Source organism: Salvelinus fontinalis, unplaced genomic scaffold, assembly GCF_029448725.1.
Source record: "Salvelinus fontinalis isolate EN_2023a unplaced genomic scaffold, ASM2944872v1 scaffold_0941, whole genome shotgun sequence".
Classification (NCBI taxonomy): domain Eukaryota; kingdom Metazoa; phylum Chordata; class Actinopteri; order Salmoniformes; family Salmonidae; genus Salvelinus; species Salvelinus fontinalis.
In genome coordinates this window covers 10,001-28,704 of record NW_026601150.1, presented here as the reverse complement: position 1 = coordinate 28,704, position 18,704 = coordinate 10,001, and the positions used below count along the sequence as shown (strand labels likewise).

General features: G+C 44.3%; 28 non-coding genes across 28 annotated transcripts; all 28 read left to right on the top strand.

Moving 5' to 3' along the window:
- The first annotated feature begins 117 nt into the window (after window positions 1–117).
- Window positions 118–190, top strand: trnak-cuu (transfer RNA lysine (anticodon CUU)). The gene has a single exon. It is a non-coding gene; the product is annotated as a tRNA-Lys (tRNA).
- Window positions 191–635: 445 nt separating this feature from the next.
- Window positions 636–708, top strand: trnak-cuu (transfer RNA lysine (anticodon CUU)). Its single transcript has one exon. It is a non-coding gene; the product is annotated as a tRNA-Lys (tRNA).
- A 445-nt stretch (window positions 709–1,153) lies between these two features.
- On the top strand, window positions 1,154–1,226 carry trnak-cuu (transfer RNA lysine (anticodon CUU)). Its single transcript has one exon. It is a non-coding gene; the product is annotated as a tRNA-Lys (tRNA).
- A 445-nt stretch (window positions 1,227–1,671) lies between these two features.
- Window positions 1,672–1,744, top strand: trnak-cuu (transfer RNA lysine (anticodon CUU)). Its single transcript has one exon. It is a non-coding gene; the product is annotated as a tRNA-Lys (tRNA).
- Window positions 1,745–2,189: 445 nt separating this feature from the next.
- trnak-cuu (transfer RNA lysine (anticodon CUU)) lies at window positions 2,190–2,262 on the top strand. The gene has a single exon. It is a non-coding gene; the product is annotated as a tRNA-Lys (tRNA).
- Window positions 2,263–2,689: 427 nt separating this feature from the next.
- Window positions 2,690–2,762, top strand: trnak-cuu (transfer RNA lysine (anticodon CUU)). The gene has a single exon. It is a non-coding gene; the product is annotated as a tRNA-Lys (tRNA).
- Window positions 2,763–3,207: 445 nt separating this feature from the next.
- trnak-cuu (transfer RNA lysine (anticodon CUU)) lies at window positions 3,208–3,280 on the top strand. The gene has a single exon. It is a non-coding gene; the product is annotated as a tRNA-Lys (tRNA).
- Window positions 3,281–3,725: 445 nt separating this feature from the next.
- trnak-cuu (transfer RNA lysine (anticodon CUU)) lies at window positions 3,726–3,798 on the top strand. The gene has a single exon. It is a non-coding gene; the product is annotated as a tRNA-Lys (tRNA).
- Window positions 3,799–4,225: 427 nt separating this feature from the next.
- Window positions 4,226–4,298, top strand: trnak-cuu (transfer RNA lysine (anticodon CUU)). The gene has a single exon. It is a non-coding gene; the product is annotated as a tRNA-Lys (tRNA).
- Window positions 4,299–4,744: 446 nt separating this feature from the next.
- trnak-cuu (transfer RNA lysine (anticodon CUU)) lies at window positions 4,745–4,817 on the top strand. Its single transcript has one exon. It is a non-coding gene; the product is annotated as a tRNA-Lys (tRNA).
- Window positions 4,818–5,262: 445 nt separating this feature from the next.
- On the top strand, window positions 5,263–5,335 carry trnak-cuu (transfer RNA lysine (anticodon CUU)). The gene has a single exon. It is a non-coding gene; the product is annotated as a tRNA-Lys (tRNA).
- Window positions 5,336–6,817: 1,482 nt separating this feature from the next.
- trnak-cuu (transfer RNA lysine (anticodon CUU)) lies at window positions 6,818–6,890 on the top strand. Its single transcript has one exon. It is a non-coding gene; the product is annotated as a tRNA-Lys (tRNA).
- Window positions 6,891–7,335: 445 nt separating this feature from the next.
- On the top strand, window positions 7,336–7,408 carry trnak-cuu (transfer RNA lysine (anticodon CUU)). The gene has a single exon. It is a non-coding gene; the product is annotated as a tRNA-Lys (tRNA).
- A 427-nt stretch (window positions 7,409–7,835) lies between these two features.
- trnak-cuu (transfer RNA lysine (anticodon CUU)) lies at window positions 7,836–7,908 on the top strand. Its single transcript has one exon. It is a non-coding gene; the product is annotated as a tRNA-Lys (tRNA).
- Window positions 7,909–8,353: 445 nt separating this feature from the next.
- trnak-cuu (transfer RNA lysine (anticodon CUU)) lies at window positions 8,354–8,426 on the top strand. The gene has a single exon. It is a non-coding gene; the product is annotated as a tRNA-Lys (tRNA).
- Window positions 8,427–8,871: 445 nt separating this feature from the next.
- trnak-cuu (transfer RNA lysine (anticodon CUU)) lies at window positions 8,872–8,944 on the top strand. The gene has a single exon. It is a non-coding gene; the product is annotated as a tRNA-Lys (tRNA).
- Window positions 8,945–9,389: 445 nt separating this feature from the next.
- On the top strand, window positions 9,390–9,462 carry trnak-cuu (transfer RNA lysine (anticodon CUU)). Its single transcript has one exon. It is a non-coding gene; the product is annotated as a tRNA-Lys (tRNA).
- Window positions 9,463–10,426: 964 nt separating this feature from the next.
- Window positions 10,427–10,499, top strand: trnak-cuu (transfer RNA lysine (anticodon CUU)). The gene has a single exon. It is a non-coding gene; the product is annotated as a tRNA-Lys (tRNA).
- Window positions 10,500–10,944: 445 nt separating this feature from the next.
- Window positions 10,945–11,017, top strand: trnak-cuu (transfer RNA lysine (anticodon CUU)). Its single transcript has one exon. It is a non-coding gene; the product is annotated as a tRNA-Lys (tRNA).
- A 445-nt stretch (window positions 11,018–11,462) lies between these two features.
- trnak-cuu (transfer RNA lysine (anticodon CUU)) lies at window positions 11,463–11,535 on the top strand. The gene has a single exon. It is a non-coding gene; the product is annotated as a tRNA-Lys (tRNA).
- A 963-nt stretch (window positions 11,536–12,498) lies between these two features.
- On the top strand, window positions 12,499–12,571 carry trnak-cuu (transfer RNA lysine (anticodon CUU)). Its single transcript has one exon. It is a non-coding gene; the product is annotated as a tRNA-Lys (tRNA).
- A 445-nt stretch (window positions 12,572–13,016) lies between these two features.
- Window positions 13,017–13,089, top strand: trnak-cuu (transfer RNA lysine (anticodon CUU)). The gene has a single exon. It is a non-coding gene; the product is annotated as a tRNA-Lys (tRNA).
- A 444-nt stretch (window positions 13,090–13,533) lies between these two features.
- Window positions 13,534–13,606, top strand: trnak-cuu (transfer RNA lysine (anticodon CUU)). The gene has a single exon. It is a non-coding gene; the product is annotated as a tRNA-Lys (tRNA).
- Window positions 13,607–14,051: 445 nt separating this feature from the next.
- On the top strand, window positions 14,052–14,124 carry trnak-cuu (transfer RNA lysine (anticodon CUU)). Its single transcript has one exon. It is a non-coding gene; the product is annotated as a tRNA-Lys (tRNA).
- A 963-nt stretch (window positions 14,125–15,087) lies between these two features.
- trnak-cuu (transfer RNA lysine (anticodon CUU)) lies at window positions 15,088–15,160 on the top strand. Its single transcript has one exon. It is a non-coding gene; the product is annotated as a tRNA-Lys (tRNA).
- Window positions 15,161–15,605: 445 nt separating this feature from the next.
- trnak-cuu (transfer RNA lysine (anticodon CUU)) lies at window positions 15,606–15,678 on the top strand. The gene has a single exon. It is a non-coding gene; the product is annotated as a tRNA-Lys (tRNA).
- A 963-nt stretch (window positions 15,679–16,641) lies between these two features.
- trnak-cuu (transfer RNA lysine (anticodon CUU)) lies at window positions 16,642–16,714 on the top strand. The gene has a single exon. It is a non-coding gene; the product is annotated as a tRNA-Lys (tRNA).
- A 963-nt stretch (window positions 16,715–17,677) lies between these two features.
- Window positions 17,678–17,750, top strand: trnak-cuu (transfer RNA lysine (anticodon CUU)). Its single transcript has one exon. It is a non-coding gene; the product is annotated as a tRNA-Lys (tRNA).
- Window positions 17,751–18,704: the final 954 nt, after the last annotated feature.

Sequence of the window (18,704 nt, the reverse complement as noted above, 5' to 3'; positions counted from 1 at the left end):
TACAACACGCTAACCGAATGCACCACAGGATCCATTAACAACACTTTCACTGATCACCATATTTTGCTCAAACAGAGCTGTACGATATTCAGACCAAGTAATTATTAATGTTGATATGCCTGGCTAGCTCAGTCGGTAGAGCATGAGACTCTTAATCTCAGGGTCGTGGGTTCGAGCCCCACGTTGGGTGACACTTTTCTCTTCCGAAGCACGAACTCACTTTGCAAACAGCCATCCGCTTGGACATTCGAGCAGGCTTGCCACCCTGCATTGCTGTCTTGTCAGGCATAGCTGGTTTTACAGAAGACTATGGATTTGAATCCTAGCTATACCTTCACTCTGACCTTTTATCTCAATGACATACCTATTACCAATGAAACGTCCTCCTAAATGGTTTGAAGCAATGCTCCTTTTCTCGACAAGAAATAGACAGGCAGAAGGTTCAAGAAAAATACTTGCATCTGCTGAGGCTCAAACTCACAACCGTGACATCAATTTACTGCATACTGCTGTATAAGTACAACACGCTAACCGAATGCACCACAGGATCCATTAACAACATTCTCACTGATCACCATATTTTGCTCAAACAGAGCTGTACGATATTCAGACCAAGTAATTATCAATGTTGAAGTGCCTGGCTAGCTCAGTCGGTAGAGCATGAGACTCTTAATCTCAGGGTCGTGGGTTCGAGCCCCACGTTGGGTGACATCTTTTCTCTTCCGAAGCACGAACTCACTTTGCAAACAGCCATCCGCTTGGACTTTCGAGCAGGCTTGCCACCCTGCATTGCTGACGTGTCAGGCATAGCTGGTGTTACAGAAGACTATGGATTTGAATCCTAGCTATACCTTCACTCTGACCTTTTATCTCAATGACATACCTATTACCAATGAAACGTCCTCCTAAATGGTTTGAAGCAATGCTCCTTTTCTCGACAAGAAATAGACAGGCAGAGGGTTCAAGAAAAATACTTGCATCTGCTGAGGCTCAAACTCACAACCGTGACATCAATTTACTGCATACTGCTGTATAAGTACAACACGCTAACCGAATGCACCACAGGATCCATTAACAACATTCTCACTGATCACCATATTTTGCTCAAACAGAGCTGTACGATATTCAGACCAAGTAATTATCACTGTTGAGTGCCTGGCTAGCTCAGTCGGTAGAGCATGAGACTCTTAATCTCAGGGTCGTGGGTTCGAGCCCCACGTTGGGCGAATCTTTTCTCTTCCGAAGCACGAACTCACTTTGCAAACAGCCATCCGCTTGGACTTTCGAGCAGGCTTGCCACCCTGCATTGCTGACGTGTCAGGCATAGCTGGTGTTACAGAAGACTATGGATTTGAATCCTAGCTATACCTTCACTCTGACCTTTTATCTCAATGACATACCTATTACCAATGAAACGTCCTCCTAAATGGTTTGAAGCAATGCTCCTTTTCTCAACAAGAAATAGACAGGCAGAGGGTTCAAGAAAAATACTTGCATCTGCTGAGGCTCAAACTCACAACCGTGACATCAATTTACTGCATACTGCTGTATAAGTACAACACGCTAACCGAATGCACCACAGGATCCATTAACAACATTCTCACTGATCACCATATTTTGCTCAAACAGAGCTGTACGATATTCAGACCAAGTAATTATCACTGTTGAGGTGCCTGGCTAGCTCAGTCGGTAGAGCATGAGACTCTTAATCTCAGGGTCGTGGGTTCGAGCCCCACGTTGGGTGAATCTTTTCGCTTCCGAAGCACGAACTCACTTTGCAAACAGCCATCCGCTTGGACATTCGAGCAGGCTTGCCACCCTGCATTGCTGTCTTGTCAGGCATAGCTGGTTTTACAGAACACTATGGATTTGAATCCTAGCTATACCTTCACTCTGACCTTTTATCTCAATGACATACCTATTACCAATGAAACGTCCTCCTAAATGGTTTGAAGCAATGCTCCTTTTCTCGACAAGAAATAGACAGGCAGAAGGTTCAAGAAAAATACTTGCATCTGCTGAGGCTCAAACTCATAACCGTGACATCAATTTACTGCATACTGCTGTATAAGTACAACACGCTAACCGAATGCACCACAGGATCCATTAACAACACTTTCACTGATCACCATATTTTGCTCAAACAGAGCTGTACGATATTCAGACCAAGTAATTATTAATGTTGATATGCCTGGCTAGCTCAGTCGGTAGAGCATGAGACTCTTAATCTCAGGGTCGTGGGTTCGAGCCCCACGTTGGGTGACACTTTTCTCTTCCGAAGCACGAACTCACTTTGCAAACAGCCATCCGCTTGGACTTTCGAGCAGGCTTGCCACCCTGCATAGCTGGTGTTACAGAAGACTATGGATTTGAATCCTAGCTATACCTTCACTCTGACCTTTTATCTCAATGACATACCTATTACCAATGAAACGTCCTTCTAAATGGTTTGAAGCAATGCTCCTTTTCTCGACAAGAAATAGACAGGCAGAGGGTTCAAGAAAAATACTTGCATCTGCTGAGGCTCAAACTCACAACCGTGACATCAATTTACTGCATACTGCTGTATAAGTACAACACGCTAACCGAATGCACTACAGGATCCATTAACAACATTCTCACTGATCACCATATTTTGCTCAAACAGAGCTGTACGATATTCAGACCAAGTAATTATCACTGTTGAGGTGCCTGGCTAGCTCAGTCGGTAGAGCATGAGACTCTTAATCTCAGGGTCGTGGGTTCGAGCCCCACGTTGGGTGAATCTTTTCGCTTCCGAAGCACGAACTCACTTTGCAAACAGCCATCCGCTTGGACTTTCGAGCAGGCTTGCCACCCTGCATTGCTGACGTGTCAGGCATAGCTGGTGTTACAGAAGACTATGGATTTGAATCCTAGCTATACCTTCACTCTGACCTTTTATCTCAATGACATACCTATTACCAATGAAACGTCCTCCTAAATGGTTTGAAGCAATGCTCCTTTTCTCGACAAGAAATAGACAGGCAGAGGGTTCAAGAAAAATACTTGCATCTGCTGAGGCTCAAACTCACAACCGTGACATCAATTTACTGCATACTGCTGTATAAGTACAACACGCTAACCGAATGCACCACAGGATCCATTAACAACATTCTCACTGATCACCATATTTTGCTCAAACAGAGCTGTACGATATTCAGACCAAGTAATTATCACTGTTGAGGTGCCTGGCTAGCTCAGTCGGTAGAGCATGAGACTCTTAATCTCAGGGTCGTGGGTTCGAGCCCCACGTTGGGTGAATCTTTTCGCTTCCGAAGCACGAACTCACTTTGCAAACAGCCATCCGCTTGGACATTCGAGCAGGCTTGCCACCCTGCATTGCTGTCTTGTCAGGCATAGCTGGTTTTACAGAACACTATGGATTTGAATCCTAGCTATACCTTCACTCTGACCTTTTATCTCAATGACATACCTATTACCAATGAAACGTCCTCCTAAATGGTTTGAAGCAATGCTCCTTTTCTCGACAAGAAATAGACAGGCAGAAGGTTCAAGAAAAATACTTGCATCTGCTGAGGCTCAAACTCATAACCGTGACATCAATTTACTGCATACTGCTGTATAAGTACAACACGCTAACCGAATGCACCACAGGATCCATTAACAACACTTTCACTGATCACCATATTTTGCTCAAACAGAGCTGTACGATATTCAGACCAAGTAATTATTAATGTTGATATGCCTGGCTAGCTCAGTCGGTAGAGCATGAGACTCTTAATCTCAGGGTCGTGGGTTCGAGCCCCACGTTGGGTGACACTTTTCTCTTCCGAAGCACGAACTCACTTTGCAAACAGCCATCCGCTTGGACTTTCGAGCAGGCTTGCCACCCTGCATAGCTGGTGTTACAGAAGACTATGGATTTGAATCCTAGCTATACCTTCACTCTGACCTTTTATCTCAATGACATACCTATTACCAATGAAACGTCCTTCTAAATGGTTTGAAGCAATGCTCCTTTTCTCGACAAGAAATAGACAGGCAGAGGGTTCAAGAAAAATACTTGCATCTGCTGAGGCTCAAACTCACAACCGTGACATCAATTTACTGCATACTGCTGTATAAGTACAACACGCTAACCGAATGCACCACAGGATCCATTAACAACATTCTCACTGATCACCATATTTTGCTCAAACAGAGCTGTACGATATTCAGACCAAGTAATTATCACTGTTGAGGTGCCTGGCTAGCTCAGTCGGTAGAGCATGAGACTCTTAATCTCAGGGTCGTGGGTTCGAGCCCCACGTTGGGTGACATCTTTTCTCTTCCGAAGCACGAACTCACTTTGCAAACAGCCATCCGCTTGGACATTCGAGCAGGCTTGCCACCCTGCATTGCTGACTTGTCAGGCATAGCTGGTGTTACAGAAGACTATGGATTTGAATCCTAGCTATACCTTCACTCTGACCTTTTATCTCAATGACATACCTATTACCAATGAAACGTCCTCCTAAATGGTTTGAAGCAATGCTCCTTTTCTCGACAAGAAATAGACAGGCAGAGGGTTCAAGAAAAATACTTGCATCTGCTGAGGCTCAAACTCACAACCGTGACATCAATTTACTGCATACTGCTGTATAAGTACAACACGCTAACCGAATGCACCACAGGATCCATTAACAACATTCTCACTGATCACCATATTTTGCTCAAACAGAGCTGTACGATATTCAGACCAAGTAATTATCACTGTTGAGGTGCCTGGCTAGCTCAGTCGGTAGAGCATGAGACTCTTAATCTCAGGGTCGTGGGTTCGAGCCCCACGTTGGGTGAATCTTTTCGCTTCCGAAGCACGAACTCACTTTGCAAACAGCCATCCGCTTGGACATTCGAGCAGGCTTGCCACCCTGCATTGCTGTCTTGTCAGGCATAGCTGGTTTTACAGAAGACTATGGATTTGAATCCTAGCTATACCTTCACTCTGACCTTTTATCTCAATGACATACCTATTACCAATGAAACGTCCTCCTAAATGGTTTGAAGCAATGCTCCTTTTCTCGACAAGAAATAGACAGGCAGAAGGTTCAAGAAAAATACTTGCATCTGCTGAGGCTCAAACTCATAACCGTGACATCAATTTACTGCATACTGCTGTATAAGTACAACACGCTAACCGAATGCACCACAGGATCCATTAACAACACTTTCACTGATCACCATATTTTGCTCAAACAGAGCTGTACGATATTCAGACCAAGTAATTATTAATGTTGATATGCCTAGCTAGCTCAGTCGGTAGAGCATGAGACTCTTAATCTCAGGGTCGTGGGTTCGAGCCCCACGTTGGGTGAATCTTTTCGCTTCCGAAGCACGAACTCACTTTGCAAACAGCCATCCGCTTGGACATTCGAGCAGGCTTGCCACCCTGCATTGCTGTCTTGTCAGGCATAGCTGGTTTTACAGAAGACTATGGATTTGAATCCTAGCTATACCTTCACTCTGACCTTTTATCTCAATGACATACCTATTACCAATGAAACGTCCTCCTAAATGGTTTGAAGCAATGCTCCTTTTCTCGACAAGAAATAGACAGGCAGAAGGTTCAAGAAAAATACTTGCATCTGCTGAGGCTCAAACTCATAACCGTGACATCAATTTACTGCATACTGCTGTATAAGTACAACACGCTAACCGAATGCACCACAGGATCCATTAACAACACTTTCACTGATCACCATATTTTGCTCAAACAGAGCTGTACGATATTCAGACCAAGTAATTATTAATGTTGATATGCCTGAGCTAGCTCAGTCGGTAGAGCATGAGACTCTTAATCTCAGGGTCGTGGGTTCGAGCCCCACGTTGGGTGACACTTTTCTCTTCCGAAGCACGAACTCACTTTGCAAACAGCCATCCGCTTGGACTTTCGAGCAGGCTTGCCACCCTGCATTGCTGACGTGTCAGGCATAGCTGGTGTTACAGAAGACTATGGATTTGAATCCTAGCTATACCTTCACTCTGACCTTTTATCTCAATGACATACCTATTACCAATGAAACGTCCTCCTAAATGGTTTGAAGCAATGCTCCTTTTCTCGACAAGAAATAGACAGGCAGAGGGTTCAAGAAAAATACTTGCATCTGCTGAGGCTCAAACTCACAACCTTGACATCAATTTACTGCATACTGCTGTATAAGTACAACACGCTAACCGAATGCACCACAGGATCCATTAACAACATTCTCACTGATCACCATATTTTGCTCAAACAGAGCTGTACGATATTCAGACCAAGTAATTATCACTGTTGCAGTGCCTGGCTAGCTCAGTCGGTAGAGCATGATACTCTTATTCTCAGGGTCGTGGGTTCGAGCCCCACGTTGGGTGAATCTTTTCTCTTCCGAAGCACGAACTCACTTTGCAAACAGCCATCCGCTTGGACTTTCGAGCAGGCTTGCCACCCTGCATTGCTGACGTGTCAGGCATAGCTGGTGTTACAGAAGACTATGGATTTGAATCCTAGCTATACCTTCACTCTGACCTTTTATCTCAATGACATACCTATTACCAATGAAACGTCCTCCTAAATGGTTTGAAGCAATGCTCCTTTTCTCAACAAGAAATAGACAGGCAGAGGGTTCAAGAAAAATACTTGCATCTGCTGAGGCTCAAACTCACAACCGTGACATCAATTTACTGCATACTGCTGTATAAGTACAACACGCTAACCGAATGCACCACAGGATCCATTAACAACATTCTCACTGATCACCATATTTTGCTCAAACAGAGCTGTACGATATTCAGACCAAGTAATTATCACTGTTGAGGTGCCTGGCTAGCTCAGTCGGTAGAGCATGAGACTCTTAATCTCAGGGTCGTGGGTTCGAGCCCCACGTTGGGTGAATCTTTTCGCTTCCGAAGCACGAACTCACTTTGCAAACAGCCATCCGCTTGGACATTCGAGCAGGCTTGCCACCCTGCATTGCTGTCTTGTCAGGCATAGCTGGTTTTACAGAACACTATGGATTTGAATCCTAGCTATACCTTCACTCTGACCTTTTATCTCAATGACATACCTATTACCAATGAAACGTCCTCCTAAATGGTTTGAAGCAATGCTCCTTTTCTCGACAAGAAATAGACAGGCAGAAGGTTCAAGAAAAATACTTGCATCTGCTGAGGCTCAAACTCATAACCGTGACATCAATTTACTGCATACTGCTGTATAAGTACAACACGCTAACCGAATGCACCACAGGATCCATTAACAACACTTTCACTGATCACCATATTTTGCTCAAACAGAGCTGTACGATATTCAGACCAAGTAATTATTAATGTTGATATGCCTGGCTAGCTCAGTCGGTAGAGCATGAGACTCTTAATCTCAGGGTCGTGGGTTCGAGCCCCACGTTGGGTGACACTTTTCTCTTCCGAAGCACGAACTCACTTTGCAAACAGCCATCCGCTTGGACTTTCGAGCAGGCTTGCCACCCTGCATAGCTGGTGTTACAGAAGACTATGGATTTGAATCCTAGCTATACCTTCACTCTGACCTTTTATCTCAATGACATACCTATTACCAATGAAACGTCCTTCTAAATGGTTTGAAGCAATGCTCCTTTTCTCGACAAGAAATAGACAGGCAGAGGGTTCAAGAAAAATACTTGCATCTGCTGAGGCTCAAACTCACAACCGTGACATCAATTTACTGCATACTGCTGTATAAGTACAACACGCTAACCGAATGCACTACAGGATCCATTAACAACATTCTCACTGATCACCATATTTTGCTCAAACAGAGCTGTACGATATTCAGACCAAGTAATTATCACTGTTGAGGTGCCTGGCTAGCTCAGTCGGTAGAGCATGAGACTCTTAATCTCAGGGTCGTGGGTTCGAGCCCCACGTTGGGCGAATCTTTTCGCTTCCGAAGCACGAACTCACTTTGCAAACAGCCATCCGCTTGGACTTTCGAGCAGGCTTGCCACCCTGCATTGCTGACGTGTCAGGCATAGCTGGTGTTACAGAAGACTATGGATTTGAATCCTAGCTATACCTTCACTCTGACCTTTTATCTCAATGACATACCTATTACCAATGAAACGTCCTCCTAAATGGTTTGAAGCAATGCTCCTTTTCTCAACAAGAAATAGACAGGCAGAGGGTTCAAGAAAAATACTTGCATCTGCTGAGGCTCAAACTCACAACCGTGACATCAATTTACTGCGTACTGCTGTATAAGTACAACACGCTAACCGAATGCACCACAGGATCCATTAACAACATTCTCACTGATCACCATATTTTGCTCAAACAGAGCTGTACGATATTCAGACCAAGTAATTATCACTGTTGAGGTGCCTGGCTAGCTCAGTCGGTAGAGCATGAGACTCTTAATCTCAGGGTCGTGGGTTCGAGCCCCACGTTGGGTGAATCTTTTCGCTTCCGAAGCACGAACTCACTTTGCAAACAGCCATCCGCTTGGACATTCGAGCAGGCTTGCCACCCTGCATTGCTGTCTTGTCAGGCATAGCTGGTTTTACAGAACACTATGGATTTGAATCCTAGCTATACCTTCACTCTGACCTTTTATCTCAATGACATACCTATTACCAATGAAACGTCCTCCTAAATGGTTTGAAGCAATGCTCCTTTTCTCGACAAGAAATAGACAGGCAGAAGGTTCAAGAAAAATACTTGCATCTGCTGAGGCTCAAACTCATAACCGTGACATCAATTTACTGCATACTGCTGTATAAGTACAACACGCTAACCGAATGCACCACAGGATCCATTAACAACACTTTCACTGATCACCATATTTTGCTCAAACAGAGCTGTACGATATTCAGACCAAGTAATTATTAATGTTGATATGCCTAGCTAGCTCAGTCGGTAGAGCATGAGACTCTTAATCTCAAGGTCGTGGGTTCGAGCCCCACGTTGGGTGACACTTTTCTCTTCCGAAGCACGAACTCACTTTGCAAACAGCCATCCGCTTGGACTTTCGAGCAGGCTTGCCACCCTGCATTGCTGACGTGTCAGGCATAGCTGGTGTTACAGAAGACTATGGATTTGAATCCTAGCTATACCTTCACTCTGACCTTTTATCTCAATGACATACCTATTACCAATGAAACGTCCTCCTAAATGGTTTGAAGCAATGCTCCTTTTCTCGACAAGAAATAGACAGGCAGAGGGTTCAAGAAAAATACTTGCATCTGCTGAGGCTCAAACTCACAACCTTGACATCAATTTACTGCATACTGCTGTATAAGTACAACACGCTAACCGAATGCACCACAGGATCCATTAACAACATTCTCACTGATCACCATATTTTGCTCAAACAGAGCTGTACGATATTCAGACCAAGTAATTATCACTGTTGAGGTGCCTGGCTAGCTCAGTCGGTAGAGCATGAGACTCTTAATCTCAGGGTCGTGGGTTCGAGCCCCACGTTGGGTGAATCTTTTCTCTTCCGAAGCACGAACTCACTTTGCAAACAGCCATCCGCTTGGACATTCGAGCAGGCTTGCCACCCTGCATTGCTGTCTTGTCAGGCATAGCTGGTTTTACAGAAGACTATGGATTTGAATCCTAGCTATACCTTCACTCTGACCTTTTATCTCAATGACATACCTATTACCAATGAAACGTCCTCCTAAATGGTTTGAAGCAATGCTCCTTTTCTCGACAAGAAATAGACAGGCAGAAGGTTCAAGAAAAATATTTGCATCTGCTGAGGCTCAAACTCATAACCGTGACATCAATTTACTGCATACTGCTGTATAAGTACAACACGCTAACCGAATGCACCACAGGATCCATTAACAACATTCTCACTGATCACCATATTTTGCTCAAACAGAGCTGTACGATATTCAGACCAAGTAATTATTAATGTTGATATGCCTGGCTAGCTCAGTCGGTAGAGCATGAGACTCTTCATCTCAGGGTCGTGGGTTCGAGCCCCACGTTGGGTGACACTTTTCTCTTCCGAAGCACGAACTCACTTTGCAAACAGCCATCCGCTTGGACTTTCGAGCAGGCTTGCCACCCTGCATTGCTGACGTGTCAGGCATAGCTGGTGTTACAGAAGACTATGGATTTGAATCCTAGCTATACCTTCACTCTGACCTTTTATCTCAATGACATACCTATTACCAATGAAACGTCCTCCTAAATGGTTTGAAGCAATGCTCCTTTTCTCGACAAGAAATAGACAGGCAGAGGGTTCAAGAAAAATACTTGCATCTGCTGAGGCTCAAACTCACAACCGTGACATCAATTTACTGCATACTGCTGTATAAGTACAACACGCTAACCGAATGCACCACAGGATCCATTAACAACACTTCTCACTGATCACCATATTTTGCTCAAACAGAGCTGTACGATATTCAGACCAAGTAATTATCACTGTTGAGGTGCCTGGCTAGCTCAGTCGGTAGAGCATGAGACTCTTAATCTCAGGGTCGTGGGTTCGAGCCCCACGTTGGGTGAATCTTTTCGCTTCCGAAGCACGAACTCACTTTGCAAACAGCCATCCGCTTGGACATTCGAGCAGGCTTGCCACCCTGCATTGCTGTCTTGTCAGGCATAGCTGGTTTTACAGAACACTATGGATTTGAATCCTAGCTATACCTTCACTCTGACCTTTTATCTCAATGACATACCTATTACCAATGAAACGTCCTCCTAAATGGTTTGAAGCAATGCTCCTTTTCTCGACAAGAAATAGACAGGCAGAAGGTTCAAGAAAAATACTTGCATCTGCTGAGGCTCAAACTCATAACCGTGACATCAATTTACTGCATACTGCTGTATAAGTACAACACGCTAACCGAATGCACCACAGGATCCATTAACAACACTTTCACTGATCACCATATTTTGCTCAAACAGAGCTGTACGATATTCAGACCAAGTAATTATTAATGTTGATATGCCTGGCTAGCTCAGTCGGTAGAGCATGAGACTCTTAATCTCAGGGTCGTGGGTTCGAGCCCCACGTTGGGTGACACTTTTCTCTTCCGAAGCACGAACTCACTTTGCAAACAGCCATCCGCTTGGACTTTCGAGCAGGCTTGCCACCCTGCATTGCTGACGTGTCAGGCATAGCTGGTGTTACAGAAGACTATGGATTTGAATCCTAGCTATACCTTCACTCTGACCTTTTATCTCAATGACATACCTATTACCAATGAAACGTCCTCCTAAATGGTTTGAAGCAATGCTCCTTTTCTCGACAAGAAATAGACAGGCAGAGGGTTCAAGAAAAATACTTGCATCTGCTGAGGCTCAAACTCACAACCGTGACATCAATTTACTGCATACTGCTGTATAAGTACAACACGCTAACCGAATGCACCACAGGATCCATTAACAACATTCTCACTGATCACCATATTTTGCTCAAACAGAGCTGTACGATATTCAGACCAAGTAATTATCACTGTTGAGGTGCCTGGCTAGCTCAGTCGGTAGAGCATGAGACTCTTAATCTCAGGGTCGTGGGTTCGAGCCCCACGTTGGGTGAATCTTTTCTCTTCCGAAGCACGAACTCACTTTGCAAACAGCCATCCGCTTGGACATTCGAGCAGGCTTGCCACCCTGCATTGCTGTCTTGTCAGGCATAGCTGGTTTTACAGAAGACTATGGATTTGAATCCTAGCTATACCTTCACTCTGACCTTTTATCTCAATGACATACCTATTACCAATGAAACGTCCTCCTAAATGGTTTGAAGCAATGCTCCTTTTCTCGACAAGAAATAGACAGGCAGAAGGTTCAAGAAAAATATTTGCATCTGCTGAGGCTCAAACTCATAACCGTGACATCAATTTACTGCATACTGCTGTATAAGTACAACACGCTAACCGAATGCACCACAGGATCCATTAACAACACTTTCACTGATCACCATATTTTGCTCAAACAGAGCTGTACGATATTCAGACCAAGTAATTATTAATGTTGATATGCCTGGCTAGCTCAGTCGGTAGAGCATGAGACTCTTCATCTCAGGGTCGTGGGTTCGAGCCCCACGTTGGGTGACACTTTTCTCTTCCGAAGCACGAACTCACTTTGCAAACAGCCATCCGCTTGGACTTTCGAGCAGGCTTGCCACCCTGCATTGCTGACGTGTCAGGCATAGCTGGTGTTACAGAAGACTATGGATTTGAATCCTAGCTATACCTTCACTCTGACCTTTTATCTCAATGACATACCTATTACCAATGAAACGTCCTCCTAAATGGTTTGAAGCAATGCTCCTTTTCTCGACAAGAAATAGACAGGCAGAGGGTTCAAGAAAAATACTTGCATCTGCTGAGGCTCAAACTCACAACCGTGACATCAATTTACTGCATACTGCTGTATAAGTACAACACGCTAACCGAATGCACCACAGGATCCATTAACAACATTCTCACTGATCACCATATTTTGCTCAAACAGAGCTGTACGATATTCAGACCAAGTAATTATCACTGTTGAAGTGCCTGGCTAGCTCAGTCGGTAGAGCATGAGACTCTTAATCTCAGGGTCGTGGGTTCGAGCCCCACGTTGGGTGAATCTTTTCTCTTCCGAAGCACGAACTCACTTTGCAAACAGCCATCCGCTTGGACATTCGAGCAGGCTTGCCACCCTGCATTGCTGACTTGTCAGGCATAGCTGGTTTTACAGAAGACTATGGATTTGAATCCTAGCTATACCTTCACTCTGACCTTTTATCTCAATGACATACCTATTACCAATGAAACGTCCTCCTAAATGGTTTGAAGCAATGCTCCTTTTCTCGACAAGAAATAGACAGGCAGAAGGTTCAAGAAAAATACTTGCATCTGCTGAGGCTCAAACTCATAACCGTGACATCAATTTACTGCATACTGCTGTATAAGTACAACACGCTAACCGAATGCACCACAGGATCCATTAACAACACTTTCACTGATCACCATATTTTGCTCAAACAGAGCTGTACGATATTCAGACCAAGTAATTATTAATGTTGATATGCCTGGCTAGCTCAGTCGGTAGAGCATGAGACTCTTAATCTCAGGGTCGTGGGTTCGAGCCCCACGTTGGGTGACACTTTTCTCTTCCGAAGCACGAACTCACTTTGCAAACAGCCATCCGCTTGGACTTTCGAGCAGGCTTGCCACCCTGCATTGCTGACGTGTCAGGCATAGCTGGTGTTACAGAAGACTATGGATTTGAATCCTAGCTATACCTTCACTCTGACCTTTTATCTCAATGACATACCTATTACCAATGAAACGTCCTCCTAAATGGTTTGAAGCAATGCTCCTTTTCTCGACAAGAAATAGACAGGCAGAGGGTTCAAGAAAAATACTTGCATCTGCTGAGGCTCAAACTCACAACCGTGACATCAATTTACTGCATACTGCTGTATAAGTACAACACGCTAACCGAATGCACCACAGGATCCATTAACAACATTCTCACTGATCACCATATTTTGCTCAAACAGAGCTGTACGATATTCAGACCAAGTAATTATCACTGTTGAGTGCCTGGCTAGCTCAGTCGGTAGAGCATGAGACTCTTAATCTCAGGGTCGTGGGTTCGAGCCCCACGTTGGGCGAATCTTTTCTCTTCCGAAGCACGAACTCACTTTGCAAACAGCCATCCGCTTGGACATTCGAGCAGGCTTGCCACCCTGCATTGCTGTCTTGTCAGGCATAGCTGGTTTTACAGAAGACTATGGATTTGAATCCTAGCTATACCTTCACTCTGACCTTTTATCTCAATGACATACCTATTACCAATGAAACGTCCTCCTAAATGGTTTGAAGCAATGCTCCTTTTCTCGACAAGAAATAGACAGGCAGAAGGTTCAAGAAAAATACTTGCATCTGCTGAGGCTCAAACTCATAACCGTGACATCAATTTACTGCATACTGCTGTATAAGTACAACACGCTAACCGAATGCACCACAGGATCCATTAACAACACTTTCACTGATCACCATATTTTGCTCAAACAGAGCTGTACGATATTCAGACCAAGTAATTATTAATGTTGATATGCCTGGCTAGCTCAGTCGGTAGAGCATGAGACTCTTAATCTCAGGGTCGTGGGTTCGAGCCCCACGTTGGGTGACACTTTTCTCTTCCGAAGCACGAACTCACTTTGCAAACAGCCATCCGCTTGGACTTTCGAGCAGGCTTGCCACCCTGCATTGCTGACTTGTCAGGCATAGCTGGTGTTACAGAAGACTATGGATTTGAATCCTAGCTATACCTTCACTCTGACCTTTTATCTCAATGACATACCTATTACCAATGAAACGTCCTCCTAAATGGTTTGAAGCAATGCTCCTTTTCTCAACAAGAAATAGACAGGCAGAGGGTTCAAGAAAAATACTTGCATCTGCTGAGGCTCAAACTCACAACCGTGACATCAATTTACTGCATACTGCTGTATAAGTACAACACGCTAACCGAATGCACCACAGGATCCATTAACAACACTTTCACTGATCACCATATTTTGCTCAAACAGAGCTGTACGATAGTCAGACCAATTAATTATTACTCTTGAGGTGCCTGGCTAGCTCAGTCGGTAGAGCATGTGACTCTTAATCTCAGGGTCGTGGGTTCGAGCCCCACGTTGGGCGAATCTTTTCTCTTCCGAAGCACGAACTCACTTTGCAAACAGCCATCCGCTTGGACTTTCGAGCAGGCTTGCCACCCTGCATTGCTGACGTGTCAGGCATAGCTGGTGTTACAGAAGACTATGGATTTGAATCCTAGCTATACCTTCACTCTGACCTTTTATCTCAATGACATACCTATTACCAATGAAACGTCCTCCTAAATGGTTTGAAGCAATGCTCCTTTTCTCGACAAGAAATAGACAGGCAGAGGGTTCAAGAAAAATACTTGCATCTGCTGAGGCTCAAACTCACAACCGTGACATCAATTTACTGCATACTGCTGTATAAGTACAACACGCTAACCGAATGCACCACAGGATCCATTAACAACATTCTCACTGATCACCATATTTTGCTCAAACAGAGCTGTACGATATTCAGACCAAGTAATTATCACTGTTGAGGTGCCTGGCTAGCTCAGTCGGTAGAGCATGAGACTCTTAATCTCAGGGTCGTGGGTTCGAGCCCCACGTTGGGCGAATCTTTTCTCTTCCGAAGCACGAACTCACTTTGCAAACAGCCATCCGCTTGGACTTTCGAGCAGGCTTGCCACCCTGCATTGCTGACTTGTCAGGCATAGCTGGTTTTACAGAAGACTATGGATTTGAATCCTAGCTATACCTTCACTCTGACCTTTTATCTCAATGACATACCTATTACCAATGAAACGTCCTCCTAAATGGTTTGAAGCAATGCTCCTTTTCTCGACAAGAAATAGACAGGCAGAAGGTTCAAGAAAAATACTTGCATCTGCTGAGGCTCAAACTCACAACCGTGACATCAATTTACTGCATACTGCTGTATAAGTACAACACGCTAACCGAATGCACCACAGGATCCATTAACAACACTTTCACTGATCACCATATTTTGCTCAAACAGAGCTATACGATAGTCAGACCAATTAATTATTACTCTTGAGGTGCCTGGCTAGCTCAGTCGGTAGAGCATGAGACTCTTAATCTCAGGGTCGTGGGTTCGAGCCCCACGTTGGGCGAATCTTTTCTCTTCCGAAGCACGAACTCACTTTGCAAACAGCCATCCGCTTGGACATTCGAGCAGGCTTGCCACCCTGCATTGCTGACTTGTCAGGCATAGCTGGTTTTACAGAAGACTATGGATTTGAATCCTAGCTATACCTTCACTCTGACCTTTTATCTCAATGACAGACCTATTACCAATGAAACGTCCTCCTAAATGGTTTGAAGCAATGCTCCTTTTCTCGACAAGAAATAGACAGGCAGAAGGTTCAAGAAAAATACTTGCATCTGCTGAGGCTCAAACTCACAACCGTGACATCAATTTACTGCATACTGCTGTATAAGTACAACACGCTAACCGAATGCACCACAGGATCCATTAACAACACTCTCACTGATCACCATATTTTGCTCAAACAGAGCTGTACGATATTCAGACCAAGTTATTATTAATGTTGAGATGCCTGGCTAGCTCAGTCGGTAGAGCATGAGACTCTTAATCTCAGGGTCGTGGGTTCAAGCCCCAAGTTGGGCGAATCTTTTCTCTTCCGAAGCACGAACTCACTTTGCAAACAGCCATCCGCTTGGACTTTCCAGCAGGCTTGCCACCCTGCATTGCTGACGTGTCAGGCATAGCTGGTGTTACAGAAGACTATGGATTTGAATCCTAGCTATACCTTCACTCTGACCTTTTATCTCAATGACATACCTATTACCAATGAAACGTCCTCCTAAATGGTTTGAAGCAATGCTCCTTTTCTCGACAAGAAATAGACAGGCAGAAGGTTCAAGAAAAATACTTGCATCTGCTGAGGCTCAAACTCATAACCGTGACATCAATTTACTGCATACTGCTGTATAAGTACAACACGCTAACCAAATGCACCACAGGATCCATTAACAACACTTTCACTGATCACCATATTTTGCTCAAACAGAGCTGTACGATATTCAGACCAAGTAATTATTCATGTTTATATGCCCGGCTAGCTCAGTCGGTAGAGCATGAGACTCTTAATCTCAGGGTCGTGGGTTCGAGCCCCACGTTGGGCGAATCTTTTCTCTTCCGAAGCACGAACTCACTTTGCAAACAGCCATCCGCTTGGACATTCGAGCAGGCTTGCCACCCTGCATTGCTGACTTGTCAGGCATAGCTGGTTTTACAGAAGACTATGGATTTGAATCCTAGCTATACCTTCACTCTGACCTTTTATCTCAATGACAGACCTATTACCAATGAAACGTCCTCCTAAATGGTTTGAAGCAATGCTCCTTTTCTCGACAAGAAATAGACAGGCAGAGGGTTCAAGAAAAATACTTGCATCTGCTGAGGCTCAAACTCACAACCGTGACATCAATTTACTGCATACTGCTGTATAAGTACAACACGCTAACCGAATGCACCACAGGATCCATTAACAACACTCTCACTGATCACCATATTTTGCTCAAACAGAGCTGTACGATATTCAGACCAAGTTATTATTAATGTTGTGATGCCTGGCTAGCTCAGTCGGTAGAGCATCAGACTCTTAATCTCAGGGTCGTGGGTTCAAGCCCCAAGTTGGGCGAATCTTTTCTCTTCCGAAGCACGAACTCACTTTGCAAACAGCCATCCGCTTGGACTTTCCAGCAGGCTTGCCACCCTGCATTGCTGACGTGTCAGGCATAGCTTGTGTTACAGAAGACTATGGATTTGAATCCTAGCTATACCTTCACTCTGACCTTTTATCTCAATGACATACCTATTACCAATGAAATGTCCTCCTAAATGGTTTGAAGCAATGCTCCTTTTCTCAACAAGAAATAGACAGGCAGAGGGTTCAAGAAAAATACTTGCATCTGCTGAGGCTCAAACTCACAACCGTGACATCAATTTACTGCATACTGCTGTATAAGTACAACACGCTAACCGAATGCACCACAGGATCCATTAACAACATTCTCACTGATCACCATATTTTGCTCAAACAGAGCTATACGATATTCAGACCAAGTAATTATCACTGTTGAAGAGCCTGGCTAGCTCAGTCGGTAGAGCATGAGACTCTTAATCTCAGGGTCGTGGGTTCGAGCCCCACGTTGGGCGAATCTTTTCTCTTCCGAAGCACAAACTCACTTTGCAAACAGCCATCCGCTTGGACATTCGAGCAGGCTTGCCACCCTGCATTGCTGACTTGTCAGGCATAGCTGGTTTTACAGAAGACTATGGATTTGAATCCTAGCTATACCTTCACTCTGACCTTTTATCTCAATGACAGACCTATTACCAATGAAACGTCCTCCTAAATGGTTTGAAGCAATGCTCCTTTTCTCGACAAGAAATAGACAGGCAGAAGGTTCAAGAAAAATACTTGCATCTGCTGAGGCTCAAACTCACAACCGTGACATCAATTTACTGCATACTGCTGTATAAGTACAACACGCTAACCGAATGCACCACAGGATCCATTAACAACACTCTCACTGATCACCATATTTTGCTCAAACAGAGCTGTACGATATTCAGACCAAGTTATTATTAATGTTGAGATGCCTGGCTAGCTCAGTCGGTAGAGCATGAGACTCTTAATCTCAGGGTCGTGGGTTCAAGCCCCAAGTTGGGCGAATCTTTTCTCTTCCGAAGCACGAACTCACTTTGCAAACAGCCATCCGCTTGGACTTTCCAGCAGGCTTGCCACCCTGCATTGCTGACGTGTCAGGCATAGCTGGTGTTACAGAAGACTATGGATTTGAATCCTAGCTATACCTTCACTCTGACCTTTTATCTCAATGACATACCTATTACCAATGAAACGTCCTCCTAAATGGTTTGAAGCAATGCTCCTTTTCTCAACAAGAAATAGACAGGCAGAGGGTTCAAGAAAAATACTTGCATCTGCTGAGGCTCAAACTCACAACCGTGACATCAATTTACTGCATACTGCTGTATAAGTACAACACGCTAACCGAATGCACCACAGGATCCATTAACAACATTCTCACTGATCACCATATTTTGCTCAAACAGAGCTGTACGATATTCAGACCAAGTAATTATCAC